Genomic DNA, 19,309 nt, shown 5'->3' with positions numbered 1-19,309 from the left:
AGTATTGCGATACTCGATACCATTCGATAACACGCTTAGAAAATAAACCAAAAAAGCCAGGTGCATTCCGCATTTTTAAAAAAATGGCGAATCGTGCCACCCTCCAAGCACAAGGGGTTGCCCGCTTTTTTAATATTGACGACCTATCCGAGCGCTGCTTCTCTTCATTGTTTACCTGCTTGCCGTTGCAACCGCAGCAGTGAGTAGTGCAATTACACCTAAACCGTCCCTATCACTTCAATGGGACAGCTCCTTCCGGTTCAAGTGAATACTACAGAGCCATCCCATTGAGTGAATGGGACGGCTTAGGTGTAATTACACTTCTCACTGCTCTGGTTGCAACGACGAGCAGGTAAACAATGGATACATTTGGCATGCTCTTCAAAAAGAGCTGATCTGTGGGGGTGGCAGGTGTCGCCGAACCCCCCCCCCCCCCCACCCTTTCCCCCGTTCATCTGATATCGATGACTGAGGTTAGGTCATGAGTATTATTTAAAACACACACAAGCCCTTTAACCATGGGGACCCCAGGGAGAAGGTAGGGACAGTTCCCGGGGCCGGGTGAGTGCAGGAGCTGACGGGTCTTCCACAGACCTCGATCAGCCCTGCACTGAGGGTAGGGGTGGGCGGTATAGGCGATATAGGCGATATGCGATATGAATTTGGGCCACGATATGGATTTTCGCCATATCGCCGGACCGCGATATGATCGCGCGCACCATGTTCTGAGCCGGCCGGCACAGTGGAGGGAGGAGGAGGGAGTCTCTCCCTCCCCACTGTGCGCGGCTGCCGCTGAACACCAATGAGGACAGAGTAGGAGGAGGAGGGGAGGGACTGTGGCCACTGCACTACCAATGAATGTGCCGGCCATATCCCTCAGGGTCCCCCTCCTCCCCCCCATCATTGGTGGCAGTTTGCAGTTCCGATCGGAGCCCCAGCAGTGTAATGCTGGGGCTCCGATCGGTTACCATGGCAGCCAGGAGTCACGCTGCTGAAGTCCTGGCTGTCATGGTATGTTAGTGAGCAGAGAGCAGCGCATTATACTCACGTGCGCTGTGGCTGCCGGTCGCTCCTTCTTCTGTCTGTGCGGCGGATAGCTAATGCTTACAGCATTAGCAATGCGCCGCACAGACCTATGAGAAGAAGGAGCGACCGGCGGCCACAGCGCACGTGAGTATAATGCGCTGCTCTCTGCTCACTAACATACCATGGCAGCCAGGACTTCAGCAGCGTGACTCCTGGCTGCCATGGTAACCGATCGGAGCCCCAGCATTACACTGCTGGGGCTCCGATCGGAACTGCAAACTGCCACCAATGATGGGGGGGAGGAGGGGGACCCTGTGGCCACTGCCACCAATGATTAATACTGGGGAGGGGGGGTTTGCGTTACCAGAGGGGGCAGATCAGAGGCTGGGGAAGGGAGGCAGATCAGAGGCTAGGGAGGCAGATCAGAGGCTGGGGAAAAGGGGCAGATCAGAGGCTGGGGAAAGGGGGCAGATCAGAGGCTGGGGAAAGGGGGCAGATCAGAGGCTGGGGAAGGGGGGCAGATCAGAGGCTGGGGAAGGGGGGCAGATCAGAGGCTGGGGAAGGGGGCAGATCAGAGGCTGGGGAAGGGGGCAGATCAGAGGCTGGGGAAGGGGGGCAGATCAGAGGCTGGGGAAGGGGGGCAGATCAGAGGCTGGGGAAGGGGGGCAGATCAGAGGCTGGGGAAGGGGGGCAGATCAGAGGCTGGGGAAGGGGGGCAGATCAGAGGCTGGGGAAGGGGGGCAGATCAGAGGCTGGGGAAGGGGGGCAGATCAGAGGCTGGGGAAGGGGGGCAGATCAGAGGCTGGGGAAGGGGGGCAGATCAGAGGCTGGGGAAGGGGGGCAGATCAGAGGCTGGGGAAGGGGGGCAGATCAGAGGCTGGGGAAGGGGGGCAGATCAGAGGCTGGGGAAGGGGGGCAGATCAGAGGCTGGGGAAGGGGGGCAGATCAGAGGCTGGGGAAGGGGGGCAGATCAGAGGCTGGGGAAGGGGGGCAGATCAGAGGCTGGGGAAGGGGGGCAGATCAGAGGCTGGGGAAGGGGGGCAGATCAGAGGCTGGGGAAGGGGGGCAGATCAGAGGCTGGGGAAGGGGGCAGATCAGAGGCTGGGGAAGGGGGGCAGATCAGAGGCTGGGGAAGGGGGGCAGATCAGAGGCTGGGGAAGGCAGGCAGAACACAGGCTGGGGAAGGGGGGCAGATCAGAGGCTGGGGAAGGGGGGCAGATCAGAGGCTGGGGAAGGGGGGCAGATCAGAGGCTGGGGAAGGGGGGCAGATCAGAGGCTGGGGAAGGGGGGCAGATCAGAGGCTGCCGCCATGGTCAGCTCCCTGCTGTTGTGTGCACTATGCACAGGGCAGCAGGGAGAGTGTAAAGTCCTCTATAGAGCTCTATTAGGGTGAATATGACAAGGGTTCTAGCCCTTAAGGAGGCCAATAGTTAATAAATAAAAAGTAAAAAATAAATAAAATTTAAACACCCCCCCCCCCAATATAGAAAACAATATATCGCAATATATATCGCATATCGCACATGCTTAAAATTATATCGCAATATAGATTTTAGGCCATATCGCCCACCCCTAACTGAGGGTGTACAGCGTTGTATTCTGCTGTACAGCCCCTATGGGGGCTTTATTTCCACTAACTGGGGCTACTATGTCAGCCCCAGTTACAAGAGAAATCAATAGTGAAAAAAAAGTTAAGCTAAATGTCCCCCAGAGGTCTTGTATGACCTTATGGGGGACAAAAATGTGTAAAATAAAAAGGTTTCATATGTTAAAAAAAAAAAAAAAAGACGAAGTCATTTTATGTTTCAATCATTTTTATTGAATATTTTCAACACAAGCGATAATAAGACACCATCAGATACAGAAGGCAGTTGGTCATACATACAAGTACACATAGATGGCGGTGCATTACAATCAGCAATAGGTAATCTAATACAAGTAAACAAGTATTAGAGAGCAGAAAATAATAATAGAAAAACAACAAACAAAAACAGAAAAAAAGTCATTGCCTTTCATATGGAATAACATTATAGTCATACAGAGTACAGACAACATCATAGAGATACGTCATAGGGCTGGCCCTGGACCCTGGGCAGGAACTGCATCCACGACCCCCATTGGTACAAGAACCTATCCACTCTATGTTCCTTATAAGCCATAATTTTCTCATATGCACAATTGTTATGGACTCTAGCTACTTTTTCAGCCTCACACGGGATAGAAGCTGATTTCCAATATTTAGTTAGCGTTAATTTAGTGACCAGCAATAAATGCGCTACTGGGATTCTGCACTTAGATGGGACTTCACGTATACCCCTGAAAAACAAAGCCGTGAACACACTTTTATTGACCGTGAAACCACAGAACTTAGAAGCTATCTCGAATATGTCAGCCCAGATTTTTAATATCAAGGGGCACTCCCAGAGGATATGCAGTAACGTACCAGAGTAACCACAACCACGCCAACAAAGAGGAGACGTGCCAGGGTACATTTGGCTCAGTCTGTCAGGGGTATAGTACCACCTCAAACATGACTTAACGGCCGCCTCATACAAGGATGTGCTCCGAAAAGTCTTGGAGATGAAGTTGAACGTTGCTATCCACTCTAACTCAGGGATAATTACATTTAGTTTCTTATCCCATGCTTGAAGTGGTGCAGATTTAGAGAAGGTGGATTTCAAGCCAAGTGCTTGATATAGAGATCCAATCCCTTCTTTGCGGTCATTACTAGGTGGCCGGGCCCATATCTCAAAAATCCCCTTATGTGCAATCACTTGGTAAGGTGGTTTTGATTGTAAGAGGTGTCTAACCTGCAAAAATTTAAAGAAGTCTCCCCTGGGGATCTCAAATTCCTCTTGCAGCTCGCTAAAGGATTTTAAAGAGCCATTATTATATAGTTGACTAAGCGTGTTGATACCTAAGGGGCTCCATGTTGATAGATCTAACTCAGGAATATGTAATTCCACTAATTGCAAAGGTGCAGTTTCTAACAGTGAGAGAGGATTCGGCTTACAGTTTTTATGAAATAAACACCAGTGATGTAGTGAAGTCTTCATTACAAGGGGTAAAGGCAGAACCTTAGATCTGGAGATAGGCTGTCAATCAGAAGAGCTTTGAGATGGCCACTTGGGGGTTGATGCAGCTTCTATCTGTACCCATGGAGTATGAACGTCTAACAGGGCTCCAGATGGCGACCAAAACGGTCGCCAATGCGCCTTAAAATTTGCAGATGGCGACCAGACTTTTTAGTCTTGTCGCCATTTGCGACTGTACCGCCGCGATCCTGCGCAGCCTATGTTCTCTTCAGTAGCACAGCACAGTCAGTGGAGAAGGAAGGAGTCCCTCCCTCTCCACTGTGACGCGGCCGCCACTACCACCAATGGGGAGATAGCAGGGAGGAGGAGGGGAGGAGCTGTCGCCACTGCGCCACCAATGAATGTAAAACATAAGTATAGGCAGCGGTATCACAGACCCGGCACCCGGCCTCAATAACAGGGCATGCGATCTGCGGTAATTAACCCCTCAGGTGCCACAGATCGCATGCCCTGTTATTGAGGCCGGGTGCCGGGTCTGTTATACCGCTGCCGACAGGAGTTAAAGAGGACCTTTCGTGGGTCCAAAGAAGAAAAGAAAAAACAACTCCCTCTCTCTGCGCTGTGATTGGTCAGCGCTGCTGTCAGGGGGAAGGACAGACACTGGCGTCTCCTCCTCCTTGCTCTGAATGTTGAAATTACCGGGGGCCACAGCGGGTGAACGGAGCGGCGCCCAGGACTAATAGTAAGTGCACTTAGATCCCTGGGCGCCGCTCTATGTAGCCTACTACTAATAAGTTAATATTCTTTGGACCCACGAAAGGTCCTCTTTAATTACATTCATTGGTGAAGCAGTGCGCCCCCCCCAAAGCCTCTCCCCCCCCCCCCCCCATTATCACTGGCCACAAGCCCCCCCCCCATTATCACTGGCCACAAGTCGTCGTCCCCATTATTATATGGTGGCCACAGGGCCCCATCCACTCCATTGGTGGCAGTGGCAGATTACACTGCTGGAGCTCAGATCGTTACCAGGGCAGCAGGGAGATGTGTGAGATCCTATTCACCCTGATAGATCTCTATCAGGGGGAATAGCACAAGGGATGAAAAGATCCAGGTTCTAGTCCTAAGGGAAGAAATTGTTATTAAATAAAAAGTTAAACAAAAAAAACACCAAAATACTAAAAAAGTTTAAATAGCCCCCTTCCCAGTTTTACATATGAAATTTACAAACAATAAAGAATTAACATATTACATATCGCCACGTCCCAAAAAGTGTGAGCTATTAAAATATAAAAAAATATTTCCGCTCGGTGAAGGCCGTAACAGAAAAAAAATAACTCTAAACCACGCAATTCGCCAATTTTTTTGTCACCTTGTCCCCCAGAAGATGTCCCTGGATGTGAGAGCTATGTGGTGCTGTTTTCTCCTATATGTAGTGCTGGCTCACTACTGTGACCTGCGTCTCATCTTCTCAAAGTCCTTTATTTTTAAATTATATGCATTTTAAATTTGGCGACTAAAAAATTTAATTTGGCTCCTAAATTTTTTTGTTTAGGAGCCAATGGCTCCTGGTCATTTTTTTTTTGTCTGAAGCACTGTCTAATGTCCACCTTTTCTTCAGCACCTGGATTTGGGTGGCCAGGAAGTAATCCCTAAGATCTGGAAGATTAAGACCTCCATTGATTTTACTTTTTGTGAGAGTACTTGTGGCAATCCGAGGCCTACTTCCAGACCACACAAAGTCACTGAGCAGGCCTTGTGCCTTCTTGAAAAAGAAGATGGGGACTTTAATAGGGACCATTCTGAAGATAAACAGAAGCTTTGGCAGGATAAACATTTGGAAGGTCGCAATACGTCCAACCCAGGATATTTCATATTTGCTATATGAAGCAAAGTCACTCAATCATCTCCAGCAGGGGGAGATAGTTAATCTTGAACAGATTTGGAAGAGACGGAGGTAAGTTTATACCCAGGTACTTAATGCTATCCTTTCTCCAATCAAACGGGAAGGTAATCTTTAGGGATTCTACCAGGTTGCTCGAAAGGGGACACCCCTGACGTATTCCATTAGTTAAGGGAAATGACCCAGATAGTGCCCCATTAATAAAAACTTTAGCCGAGGGATTAGAGTAAAGGGCTCGCACTGCCTCTATGAACGCCTCCCCCAGCCCCATTACTTTCAACACAGAGAAGGCGAACGACCAGTTCAGTCGGTCAAACGCCTTCTCTGCGTCTAGGGCTACCAGTAGCGCACTAGTCCCACTACGATTAATAGTATCTATGATGTTTAGAATCCTGCGGGAGTTATCAGTGATTTGACTACCTTTGACAAATCCTGACTGGTCAGCAGATGTTAGGAGTGGTATAATGTCTGCTATTCTAGTGGCTAAGATCTTAGCATAAGTTTTCAGGTCCGTGTTCAACAGAGAGATAGGTCTAAAATTTTGGGGTCTGTCTGGCGTTTTACCTGGTTTTGGCAGAGCTATTATGGTAGCAGACAGCATCTCGGTTGGAAGTGAACCCTCTGTGAACGCTTTATTAAAGACCGGCAAGAGGTGGGGAATAAGTTGGTCTTGAAAGGTCTTAAAGTAAATATTGGTTAGACCATCCGGTCTTTTTCTGCATTCCGTATACGGAACCATTCATTTCAACGGGTCCGCAAAAAAATAAAATAAAAATGAATGCACTCCGTATGTATTCCGTTTCCGTGTTTCCTTATCTTCGGTCAAAGATAGAACACCTATATTTGGTCGCAAATCGCGTTCCGTGGCTCTTTTAAAATCAATGGGTCCGCATAAAAGAAAAAAAATATATATATAAAAACACGCAATGCATACACAAATGTAGGGCTGAAACGATTATTCGAATAACTCGATTAAATCGAGTCAAAAAATTCATCGATGCAGTTTCCCTGCATCGAGGAATCGTTCAGATCACGTGATCACGGAGCGGGAGTGAAATTAAGCGTCTCACTCACCGCTTCCGTGTCCTCCGGAGGCCAGAGAGGCAGGACTGAGCCGGCCAGCACAGCGGAGGAGGAGGAGGGAGGAGGAGGGAGTCTCTCCCTCCCCACTGTGCGCGGCTGCCGCTGAAGACCAAGTAGGAGGAGGAGGGGAGGGACTGAGTAGGAGGAGGAGGGGAGGGGAGAGACTGTGTCCACTACGCCAACAATGTATGTGCCGGCCATATCCCACAGGGTCCCCCTCCTCCCCCCCATCATTGGTGGCAGTGTCAGTTCCGATCGGAGCCCCAGCAGTGTAATGCTGGGGCTCCGATCGGTTACCATGGCAGCCAGGAGTCACGCTACTGAAGCCCTGGCTGCCATGGTATGTTAGTGAGCAGAGAGCAGCGCATTATACTCACGTGCGCTGTGGCCGCCGGTCGCTCCTTCTCATAGGTCTGTGCGGCGCATTGCTAATGCTGTAAGCATTAGCAATCCGCCGCACAGACAGAAGAAGAAGCGACCGGCGGCCACAGCGCACGTGAGTATAATGCGCTGCTCTCTGCTCACTAACATACCATGGCAGCCAGGGCTTCAGTAGCGTGACTCCTGGCTGCCATGGTAACCGATCGGAGCCCCAGCATTACACTGCTGGGGCTCCGATCGGAACTGACACTGCCACCAATGATGGGGGGGAGGAGGGGGACCCTGTGGCCACTGCCACCAATGATTAATACTGGGGAGGGAGGGGGGGTTGCGTTACCAGAGGGGGCATATCAGCGGCTGGGGGAGGCAGATCAGAGGCTGGGGGGAGGGAGATCAGAGGCTGGGGGAGGGGGGAGGCAGATCAGAGGCTGGGGGGGAGGCAGATCAGAGGCAGGGGGGGGGAGGCAGATCAGAGGCTGAGGGGGGGAGGCAGATCAGAGGCTGGGGGGGGGGGGAGGCAGATCAGAGGCAGGGGCAAGCAGATCAGAGGGCGGGGCAAGCAGATCAGAGGGCGGGGCAAGCAGATCAGAGGGCGGGGGCAAGCAGATCAGAGGGCGGGGGCAAGCAGATCAGAGGGCGGGGGCAAGCAGATGGAGAGAGAGTGGTTAATGGAGGCTGCAAGCACCACCTTGGCATGTATAAAGTTATTGGTTTAGAGAGGGGTTAATGAAGGCACCTCCAAGGTGCTTTCATTAACCTCTTCAGACCAATAACTTTATACATGCCTAATGCCAAGGTGCTTCCATTAACCCCTCCAAACCCAATGGGCATGTATAAAGTTATTGGTTTGGAGGGGTTAATGGAAGCACCTTGGCATTAGGCATGTATAAAGTTATTAACCCCTTCAAACCAATAACTTTATACATACCTAATTACGTACGTTACTTTAAGTAGCTTTTTCTTATTAGATTACTCGATGAATCGAGAAATATAAATCGATAGAATACTCGATTACAAAAATATTCGTTTACTGCAGCCCTACACAAATGCATCCGTATGTCTTCCGTATCCGTTTCCTTTTTTTTGCGGAACCATCTATTGAAAAGGTTATGCCCAGCCCAATTTGTTCTATGTAATTACTGTATACGCCATACGGAAAAACAGAACCGAAACAAAAAAAAAAGAAAAAGAAAAAAGAAAAAAAAAAAAAAAAGAAGAAAAAACTGAACAACGGATCCGTGAAAAACAGACTGCAAAACACTGAAATAGCCATACGTTAGTGTGAAAGAGGCCTAAGGGTGATGTCACACACAGTTTTAAAGGGGTTATCCGAGACTAAAAAATGTCCCCCATATGCCCCGGCCCCTCACAATTTAATCTACTTTTCTGGCTCCCTGCACTGCTGCCTCTCCCAGTGAGAGGATGAAAACATGTCAGGGTGGGGTGTGGGGAGAGCAGCCAATGGCAGGATGAGATGGGGGAAGGGGCTCCCTAGCGTCACCAGCTATGCTAGGGAGGCTCATTTGTGTCTGCCATTGGCTCTAACCCCCCGACCCTCCCAACACCAGATGTTTTCATCCGCACACAGAGAGAAAGGCACCAGGAGCGGCGCGGGGAGACAGGTAAGTAGATTCAGTGTCATGGGCCCAGCATAAGGGGGGACATTTGTCAGTCTCTGATAACCCCTTTAACCACTTCAGCCCCCCTAATGACCAGACCACTTTTTACAATTCTGCACTACACTACTTTCACGGTTTATTGCTCGGTCATACAACTTACCACCCAAATTAATTTTACCTCCTTTTCTTCTCACTAATAGAGCTTTCATTTGGAGGTATTTCATTGCTGCTGACATTTAAAAAAAAAATAAAAAAGATATCTAAATTGACATTTTCACTTTCTGTTAAATTTTTCAATTAAAACTCCATTTCTATATAAATTTTTCTCTAAATGTATTGTTCTACATGTCTGATAAAAAAATGCAATAAGTGTATATTTATTGGTTTGGGTTAAAGTTATAGCGTTTACAAACTATGGTGCAAAAAAATTAATTTACGCACTTTGACTTTCTGAGCACCTGTCATGTTTCCTGAGGTTCTACAATGTCCAGACAGTAGAAACACCCCACAAATGACCCCATTTCGGAAAGCAGACACCCTAAGGCAGGCATGTCCAAACTGCGGCCCTCCAGCTGTTGCAAAACTACAACTCCCAGCATGCCCTAATAGCTGTAAGCTATCCAGGCATGCTGGGAATTGTAGTTTTGCAACAGCTGGAGGGCTGCAGTTTGGACATGCCTGCCTTAGGCCTCTTTCACACGACCGTTTTTTTTTTCCGTTTTGCGGGCCGTTTTTTGCGGTCCGTATACGGTCCGTATACGGAACCATTCATTTCAATGGTTCCGCAAAAAAAAACGGAATGTACTCCGTGTGCATTCCGTTTCCGTATTTCCGTTTTTCCGTTCCGTTTAAAGATAGAACATGTCCTATATTTGGCCGCAAATCACGTTCCGTGGCTCCATTAAAGTCTATGGGTCCGCAAAAAAACGGAATGCATACGGAAATGCATCCGTATGTCTTCCGTATCCGTTCCGTTTTTTGCGGAACCATCTATTGAAAATGTTATGCCCAGCCCAATTTTTAATATGAAATTACTGTATACTGTATTTGCCATACGGAAAAACGGAACGGAACAACGGAACGGAAACGGAACCACAACGGAAGCAAAAAACGGAACAACGGATCCGTGAAAAACGGACCGCAAAACACTGAAATGGACATACTGTCGTGTGAAAGAGGCCTTAGGCTGGGTTCACACCTGAGCGTTTTACAGCGCGTTCCTACGCGCTGTAAAACGCTCAACAAGGAGAAACCAATGATTCCCTATGGGAATGGTTCACACTTGGGCGTTTTACAGCGCGTACGATCGCGCTGTAAAACGCCCGACGCTCCAAAAAGTACATGAGCGACTTTTGGGGCGTTTGTGGCCATAGGACACTGTAGTGAATCACACAAACGTGCGTCAAACGCGCGTTTACTATTACAAAAACGCGCATAAAAATGCGCGTCAAAAACGCGCGTTTGCGCAACGCTCAAGTGTGAACCCAGCCTTAAGGTATTCGCTGATGGGCATAGTGAGTTCATGGAAGTTTTTATTTTTTGTCACAAGTTAGCGGAAATGGATATTTTTTTTTTCTTCTTACAAAGTCGCATATTTCACTAACTTGTGACAAAAAATAAAATTTTACATGAACTCGCCATGCCCCTCACGAAATACCTTGGGGTGTCTTCTTTTTAAAATGGGGTCACTTGTGGGGTATTTATACTGCCCTGGCATTTTAGGGGCCCTAAAGCGTGAGAAGTAGTTTGGAATCCAAATTTGTAAAAAATGCCCTGTGAAATCCTAAAAGTACTCATTGGAATTTGGGCCCCTTTGCGCACCTTGGCTGCAAAAAAGTGTAACACATGTGGTATCGCCGTACTCAGAAGAAGTAGAGCAATGTGTTTTGGGGTGTATTTTTACATATACCCATGCTGGGTGAGAGAAATATCTCTGTAAAATGACTACTTTGTATAAAAAAAAAAAAGGGAAAAGTTGTCTTTTACAGAGATATTTCTCTCACCCAGGATGGGTATATGTAATAATACACCCCAAACCACATTGCCCTACTTCTCCCGAGTACGGAGATACCACCTGTAAAACTTTTTGGCAGCCAAGATGCGCAAAGGGGCACAAATTCCAATTAGTACCTTTAGGATTTCACAGGGCATTTTTACGCAATTGGATTCCGTGAGGGGTATGGTGAGTTCATGTAAGATTTTATTTTTTGTCACAAGTTAAGCTACTTTCACACTTGCGACGGATCCGCTCATATAATGCAGACGGTGGCTCAGTTCAGAACGGATCCGTCTGCATTAGGCCTCTTTCACACTAACGTTTTTTTTTTCCGTTTTGCGTTCCGTTTTTTGCGTTCCGTATACGGAACCATTCATTTCAATGGTTCCGCAAAAAAACGGAATGTGTTCCGTATGCATTCCGTTTCCGTATTTCCGTTTCGTTGAAAAGATAGAACATGTCCTATATTTGGCCGCAAATCACGGTCCGTGGCTCCATTCAAGTCAATGGGTCCACAAAAAAAACTGAACACATACGGAAATGCATCCGTATGTCTTCCGTATCCGTGTTATGCCCAGCCCAATTTTTTCTATGTAATTACTGTATACTGTATATGCCATATGGAAAAACGGAACGGAACAACGGAACGGAAACGGAACCACAACGGAAGCAAAAAACGGAACAACGGATCCGTGAAAAACGGAACGCAAAACACCGAATTCAACATACTGTAGTGTGAAAGAGGCCTTATAATTGTTAAAAAATGTAAAAAGTAGCCTGAACGGATCCGTCCAGACTTTACATTGAAAGTCAATGGGGGACGGATCCGTTTGAAGATTGAGCCATATTGTGTTATCTTCAAACGGATCCGTCCCCATTGACTTACATTGTAAGTCTGGACGGATTCGCTTGCCTCTGCACGGCCAGGCGGACACCCGAACGCTGCAAGCAGCGTTCAGGTGTCTGCCTGGTGAGCGGAGCGGAGGCTGAACGCTGCCAGACTGATGCATTCTGAGCGGATCCGCATCCACTCAGAATGCATTAGGGCAGTACGAATGCGTTCGGGGCTGCTGGTGAGCCCCTTCAAACGGAGCTCCCAAGCGGACACCCGAACACTAGTGTGAAAGTAGCCTTAGTGGAATATGAGACTTTGTAAGAAAAAAAAATATATATAATATATATATATATATATATATATATATATATATATATATATATATATATATATATATATATATATATATATATATATATATATATATATATAGAGATAGATAGAGAAAGTGTGGGCAGCACCACTATCTGTAAGGTATATGCGGAGTGCCAGCGGCTGGGTAGGCGATCCACCTCCAAATGTATAAAAATAAGAAATTCCGCAGCACATCCAGGTTGTAAGAAAGTAAAAAAAGACTTTATTCACCAAGCATGCGACGTTTCAATCCTCTCAATGGGATTTTCCTCAGGCAGTGACTGAGGAAAATCCCATTGAGAGGATTGAAACGTCGCATGCTTGGTGAATAAAGTCTTTTTTTACTTTCTTACAACCTGGATGTGCTGCGGAATTTCTTATTTATATATATATATATATATATATATATATATATATATATATATATATATATATATATATATATATATATATATATATATATATATATATTTCTGCTAACTTGTGCCCAAAAAAAAAAAAAAAGAAATCTATGAACTCCCCATGCCCCTCACTCAAAAGTGATCTTTATAGCGCCGCAGCGATTTTACGGTGTTTTTGCAGTGATCAGAAAAGAAAATTTTGCGGACAAGAAAAGGCATTTTCTATATAGTTCTGGCAATATGCGGATCCGCAAAATGCGTAAAGCACATTGTCGGTGTCCGTGTTTTGAGGATCCGCAAAACACATACGGACATCTGAATGGAGCCTTACAGGGGAAAGATCAGGGAGTCTATATGGGGTGATCAGGGGTTAATAAGTGACGGGGGGGTGTAGTGTAGTGTGGTGTAAGTAGCACCAGTGTCCTCTGGTGGTCGATCCAAGCAAAAAGGGACCACCAGAGGACCAGGTATATTAGACGCTGTTAACAAAACAGCGTCTAATATACTTTTTTAGGGGAAAAAATAAATAAATAAATAAATAAATAAATCACATCTACAGCCTGCCAGCGAATGATCGCTGCTGGCAGGCTGTAGATTAACTTCTCAGCACGTTCACGCGAAATCTCAACTCTCGCGGGATGACGCGCCGCGTCAAGGAGGAATAACCCGGCCGCCCGCAGGACGCATCCCTGCGTTAGGCGGTCGGGAAAAGGTTAAAGCCAAAGCGAGAAGTGGGTTGGAGGGAGTAAGTAATAGAAGAGGACATTCACATGACAGCTGTGGAACTTCGGAATGGACAGCCGTGCTGAAATTCCGCCAGCGTCGAGAGTTCCTTCTGCCTCCAGTCCTTTTCACTGGGATGCAGTGCTGAGGATGGCAGAGCAGTGGCTTAAAGTGAACCTGTCACCGGGATTTTGGGTATAGAGCTGAGGGACATGGGCTGCTAGATGGCCGCTGGCACATCCGCAATATCCAGTCCCCATAGCTCTGTGTGCTTTTATTGTGTAAAAAAAAGCGATTTGATACATATGCAAATTAACCTGAGATTAGTCCTGTATGTGAGATGAGTCAGGGACAGGACTCATCTCAGGTTAATTTGCATATGTATCAAATCGTTTTTTTTTCCATAAAAAAAAGCACACAGAGCTATGGGGACTGGGTAATGCGGATGTGTTAGCGGCCATCAAGCAACCCATGTCCTCAGCTCTATACCCAAAATCCTGGTGACAGATTCCCTTTAAAGGGAACCGGTCATCAACTTTATGCTGACCTCACTGGGGGCAGCATAAATTAGTGCCAGAAATTCTGATTTCAGCGGTGTGTAACTAACGAGCTAAAAGTAAGTGGTTGCTGAGAACCAGCATCATAATCATTGCAGCCCAGACCTTGAAAAGAGTCAAATCTACTTGAGAAGAGTCCTGGTTATTCCTACTCTCCTGTATTCTCACCCATCTGCAGATAATTGTCAGTTCTCTCATAGAGAGAAAGGGAGAAAACTAGGTAGAAGCCTGCCAGTCATCAGCAGGTGGGCAGGAGATGATGAATAACCAGGACTCTTCTCAGGTGGCCGGGACTCTTTTACAGGCCCAGTCTGCAATGATTGTAATGTTGGTTCTCAGCAACCACTTACTTTTAACTTATAAAGGACAGACCGCTGAAATCAACCCCCCTGTCTCTACTTTATGCTGCCGTTAGTATGGGCAGCATGAAGTTGATGACAGGTTCCCTTTAAAGCTGTAGCTCTCTGGAGAAACATGTCCCTACTCAGTTTGGCCATAGGCCGCCGTTCTGCGATAATTAGGACCGCCTCCCATTGAAAAAACAAAATGTAAAAGCCGTTGTGTGAACGTTCCTTTAACCCCTTAGGGACCGGGCTCATTTTCACCTTAAGGACCAGTTCTGCAATTCCATGCACTGCGCCACCAATTATACTTACCCCTTAATACAGGAGGCGGGTACTGCCAAATCAGTGGAGGTTAACCCCTCAGGTGCCGCACCCGAGTGGTTAACTGCCGCTGATCGCAGCTCCCCGTCAGGGGCAGGGTGCCGGCAATGCGATTATGTGTTAAAGACTGACTACTTTATATGGGACTCCAGATTTTAAGTATCAGGCTACACAGAGCAGCGCCCAGTGATGTCCCAGCACTTACCATTATTCCTGGGCGCAGCTCCCTTCGCCCGCAGTACTCCATTACTGTCTCCTCTCTTGCTCCATATGCTAATTACTATCGGAGCAATGGGGAGGAGACATCAGCTTCTCTAGTGGGCTTCGATAGTAATTAGCATATGGAGCAGGAGAGGAGACAGTAATGGGGCACTGTGGGCGAACGGAGCGGCGCCCAGGAATAAAGCTAAGTGCTGGGACATCGATGGGCGCCGCTCTGTGTAGGAAGAGTCATTGGTGGCGCAGTGCGCCCGCCCCTCTCTCCGTTCATTGGTGGCAGCAGCAGCACAGGGTTGGAGGGAAAGACTGCTTCCTTCTCCCCGTGCTGCTGAGGGTTCCTAATATGTAGCGATACCCAATAGGTAAACAAATAATCATGTAATCATGTTTTAGTGTTTCCATAGTCTAAGAGCCATAGTTTTTTTCAGTTTTTGGGCGATTATCTTGGATAGGGTATGATTTTTGCAGGACGAGATGATGGTTTGATTGGCACTATTTTGGGGTGCATATGACTTTTTGATCGCTTGCCATTACACTTTTTGTGATGTAAGGTGCCAAAAAAGATGGTTTATTTAGCACAGTTTTGATTTTTTTACGGTGTTCATCTGAGGGCTTAGGTCATGTGATATTTTTATAGAGAAGGTTATCACAGACGCGGCGATACCTAAAATGTATACCTTTTTTTTTATTTATGCAAGTTTCACACAATAACAGCTTTTTTAAAACAAAAAAAAAAAAAATTTTTTACTGTCTCCATAATCTGAGCCATAGTTTTTTTTTGGGCAATTGTCTAAGGTAGGGGCAAATTATTTTGCGGGATGGGGTGACTGTTAGATTGGTACTATTTTGGTGGGCATACGCATTTTTGATCGCTTGCTGTTGTACTTTTTGCCATGTAAGGTGACAAGTTTTTTTTTTATTTAGCACAGTTTTTATGGTGTTCATCTGAGGGGTTAGGTCATGTGATATGTTTAGAGTCGGTCAATACGGACGTGGCGATACCCAATATATTTCCCCCTATTTCTTACCATTTTTTTCACTTTATTTGGGGAAAATTAAGTTTTTGTTTATTTTTACTTGAAACGTAATTGGGGGGCTTTATTTTTTCAATTTTTCTTTTCACTTAATTTTTTTATCACACTTTGGGACTTCAACTGTTGGGGGTCTAATCCTTTACAATGCATTCCAATACTAATTACTCATACAGCTTCCGGCCTGTGAGATCCAGGGGGCTGGATCTCACAGGCTCGTCAGAGGAAAGCAGCGCCGATGCCTCAGGAAGGCAACGGGTCCCCCTTACAGCCCCACAAAAATCCGATGGTACTGCCGCCGCATGTACAACATTGGATTTAATTACAACCAAAGCAAAATGGAAATCCCTCCTGCTACGTGCTGCAATCGGGAGACTGCACTGCAAAACACTGCGTGTGATGGATTTTGGTGGAACCCAGCCTTAGGCCAGACACACAAAAGCAAGTTCTATTCGAGAAACTCACAGCTTGTCAGTGACAGGATCGCACCGCATTATAATGAAATATAATGCTGTGTAACCCTGATGGTCCTGAAATGTATTGAATTAGGCTACTTTCACTCTTCCGGCAGAGGATTCTGGCAGGCAGTTCCCCCAGGAAATAGGGGGAAATATATCCAGCTTTCTGGCCATCCGTACGCAAACTGATGGCATTTGTCAGACGGATCTGGATCCATCTGACAAATGCATTGAAATACCGGATCCGAAATGGATCCAGTATTATTATTTTTTTTGCATTTTTAAAGGTTTGCGCATGCGCAGACCAGAAAGCTGGATCCGTTTTGCTGCAACACTTGGGGCCGGATCAGGCATTCCAGCAAGTGTTCAGTATCTTTCGCCGGAGAGAAAACCGCAGCATGCTGCAGTATTTTCTCCACCCAAAAAATGTAAGAGGGACTGAACTGTTGCATGCTGAACGGAATGCTCTCATTTAGAATGCATTAGGATAAAACTGATCAGTTCTTTTCCGGTATTGAGCCCCTAGGACGGAACTCAATACCGGAAAACAAAAACGCCAGTGTGAAAGTACCCCAATTCTGACATAATGCCGTCAACACAATATCTGTAAAGAATAAATCGAGGCAACTGGACTTACTGTAGATTTCTTGAAAACGTTTCACTCGTTATTCCAACGAGCTTTCTCAATTCTGAGTGACTATACAAGAATTTTCTGGGAATAAATACGTTGCTGATCAACATCTGGTAATTATACCCAGCATGGGGTCAAAGGTGTTGATTCCATTATCCTAATTGGAGTCAGTAAGTTCCAGGATTCACAGGGATACACAGCATTATAAATCATGACGCGGTGCAATCCTGTCAGAGGAGGGGAGGCCAGAACGAGACCTGTCACTGACACGCTGCGAGTTTCTCGAATTGAACTCACTTCAGTGTCTGGCCTAAGGCCACTTCCACAACGACACCTATTTTTGTTAGCCATTAAAAAGGTACCAAACCTGCAATACTCTTGTTTCTCTTAATGAGAGCACTAGACACCCATGACAAAACGGTCATCTGTGAAGGACCCGTGTTTGGGCCATGTGTCCGTTTTTTTGCGCCCTGTGTGACAATTACACTGCTTGTCTGAAAATGGATTTCCAAAGCATCTCTCCTGCCAGTAGTCTGTGAAAACCACTGGCAGGACAGTAGCCTAGAGACAGCTGCCAGGGGCAACCACTGTATTTGTGACTCAAGTGACAGAACTTGGAATCTGAATGACAACAGTCCTCATGAACTTCATGGCAGTCCCACAAGCCACCATTTAGAGTCCCTGTGCAAATAGAAGCCAATGCCCAGTCACTTCTCGCCTGAACGCTACAATGTGACACACTAGAGCAGAAACATGTCTACCTCTGCAGCCTAGTGCTTTGTGCGCCAAATGCTCACGGCCTTCAGCTCCCAGAGCACTCACCGTATTTCATGCCCCACCAACCACGACAGGTGGAGGTCCTCTTCCGCTTTCCGTCATCGGTCAGCTGTCCCCGGTTTCGCCCACCCCCGTACTCAGACCCGCTTACAGCAACTTCCCCCCCGGTATAACCGACATCCCCCTCTCAGTCTCACACTCCGCCATCCAACCAGAGAGGACGCAATTACGTTCACGGAGCTACGTCCCTTAGCCACGCCCACCCCGTGCAGTGTCTTTGGCGGGAATACTTTTCGCCAGGCACACAGAGGCGGCGGATGGTGTGCTGCAGTAGGTTGCTCTGTGGTGTGGTGCTGTTAGGCGACTTTGTCCTTTAAGGTGTTTATACCTACCTAGCGGTTAGGTGGCGGTTTGTTATACAGACGCTGTTATAAATGAGAATTCGTGATATTCCCAGCCACATTTGCATTAACTTTGGGGGCGAATTCACACCTGAAGTATTTGTTCTAGCGTTTAAGTTGCAGAATGCGCAAAGATGTTCTTCAACAAAATACAGTATAATGTAGTAAATGGGGCTTTAAAGGGGTTCTCTAACTTCAACAAATAGCATTTCGCATGTAGCGGAAGGTAATACAAGCCACTTAATGTATTGTGATTATCCATGTTGCTTCCTTTGCTGGTGATAGGGTTGAGTGAGTCGGGTTCGAATTGCTGTATCCGAACCAGATTCTTATAAAAACGACGTTAAGAGTATCAGCTCGGTCCTACTGTAAAATGTATTGATTCCGCGTAGGTAGGGTTACCACTCGGCCGGTATTTTGGTGCCAGAATTTTTTTTTCTACTGGTAATATTAATTGCCACTATTTTTCTATAAGGCCTGTTAATAACTGAGCGCCTCACCTCATCCATTTGATAGTGCTGCGGATTGGATGTGCTAGATAGGACCTGCAAGACGTCCTCGCGCTGGAGCGCAGGGCCTGTACTGTGCACATCCAGTGGGCAGTTGTGTTCACAGCGGTGAGGGCAAATGGAGGAGTTGAGTTTTTTTGTTTTTGCAGAGAAGGGGGCACTATTAATTCTGGGATGCTCTAATGGGGGCACTATTAATTCTGGGATGCTCTAATGGGGGCACTATTAATTCTGGGATGCTCTAATTGGGGCACTATTAATTCTGGGGTGCTCTAATGGGGGCACTATTAATTCTGGGGTGCTCTAATGGGGGCACTATTAATTCTGGGGTGCTCTAATGGGGGCACTATTAATTCTGGGGTGCACTATTAATTCTGGGGTGCTCTAATGGGGGCATTATTCTTACTGGGGGCATTATTAATTCTGGGGTGCTCTTAATGGGGGCATTATTCTTACTGGGGGGCACTAATGGGGGTATTATTCTGGGGGGGCAGTATTGATATCTGCAATGCATGTCAATTTCTGCACAGAAAAAAGTGTACATGAGATTTGTGCAATCTCATATACTTTGCTGATACTGTAACACACTGCGGTTTTTCTGCACAATAATCTGAGTGGAAAAAACGTATTTCGCAACGTGTACAGGTGGACTTAGAGGCATGACATGCTACACGCACTGCTGGTGTCTGTTCATGTGCCCAATTTGCT

The 19,309-nt window shown here is 46.8% G+C and overlaps 1 protein-coding gene across 3 annotated transcripts in view; it reads right to left on the bottom strand.

Moving 5' to 3' along the window:
- CASP8AP2 (caspase 8 associated protein 2) overlaps positions 1 to 17,882 on the bottom strand; it is an 80,379-nt gene extending 62,497 nt beyond the window's left edge. For all 3 annotated transcript variants that reach the window (XR_006388639.1, XM_044289489.1, XM_044289490.1), the window contains exon 1: positions 17,737 to 17,882. The gene's annotated coding sequence lies outside the window, so the exon portion shown is untranslated. The remainder of the gene's footprint in view (positions 1 to 17,736) is intronic.
- Positions 17,883 to 19,309: the final 1,427 nt, after the last annotated feature.

Source organism: Bufo gargarizans, chromosome 4 (genome assembly GCF_014858855.1).
Source record: "Bufo gargarizans isolate SCDJY-AF-19 chromosome 4, ASM1485885v1, whole genome shotgun sequence".
NCBI lineage: Eukaryota > Metazoa > Chordata > Amphibia > Anura > Bufonidae > Bufo > Bufo gargarizans.
The sequence above is the reverse complement of the archived record's forward strand: the minus strand, read 5'-3'. Positions and strand labels throughout refer to the sequence as shown.